The following is an 884-nucleotide window of genomic DNA, read 5'->3' on the forward strand; positions in this document are numbered from 1 at the left end:
CATAATCTTGGCAGTCGTCATATAAGTGAAATATTCTTGAGTACTGCATAAAACACCAACGAAATAAAATAAATAAATAGAGTACTGGAGGTGAAAACAAAGCCAATTTAACCAAGAAGAGATGGGCAGAAGAAATGGGCAGGAGACAGGAGAGATGGGCAGGAGAGATGTCCTGTAGTTCTTCAAACTTTAGGAATAAGCAAAATCAACATTTCGCCCATTTAGCTCCATGTTATTTATCACCCCATGCTCTGTCCGAGGAATCCCTGTGCTCAAAACTATGAGTAACAAGTTCAGAGCACGCTAAATGTACAGAATTATAATTCTTACTAATATAGAGTTACAGATACAATTTCTCGATTAGGTGTATTACACTTGTACTCTTCCGAACAGAGTAAGAAGTACAGAGAATAACTTTAAACTACGTAGTAACGGTCATTACTGGCCCCTATGCTTAATAATGTACGATAGTGTAACACTAACAGTAATCGACTCGACGAAAGGTTTCATCAGTTCAGAAAAGACAGTAGAAAGAAAACTCTCTACAAAGAAATCACTGTCCACTTTTCGAAGGGCGAGATAGATTAAAACGCCCTTGTATATGTTAGGAAAAACTGAAAAGGCAGAAAAATCGACTTACGATTGCTTTGTAAATAATTCCTGCCATGTCGACTGTCGTCCTCAGCTGTTCACTGTCACATGATCAACCATTGGCAGTATTGCATTCTTCTGTACTCGGGGTGTTGTTGAGGTGATAATTTATTTTGCTATAATTCCACAAGCTGCCGAATGGTAGAGAATGCCACTTCGTTTACAACCTTCTACTCTCGCGACAGGAGAGGGTCAGAAAAAGAGGTCACATGATCAATTGCGAGATCTGATAT

The sequence above is a fragment of the Liolophura sinensis genome, chromosome 1 (assembly GCF_032854445.1).
Source record: "Liolophura sinensis isolate JHLJ2023 chromosome 1, CUHK_Ljap_v2, whole genome shotgun sequence".
NCBI lineage: Eukaryota > Metazoa > Mollusca > Polyplacophora > Chitonida > Chitonidae > Liolophura > Liolophura sinensis.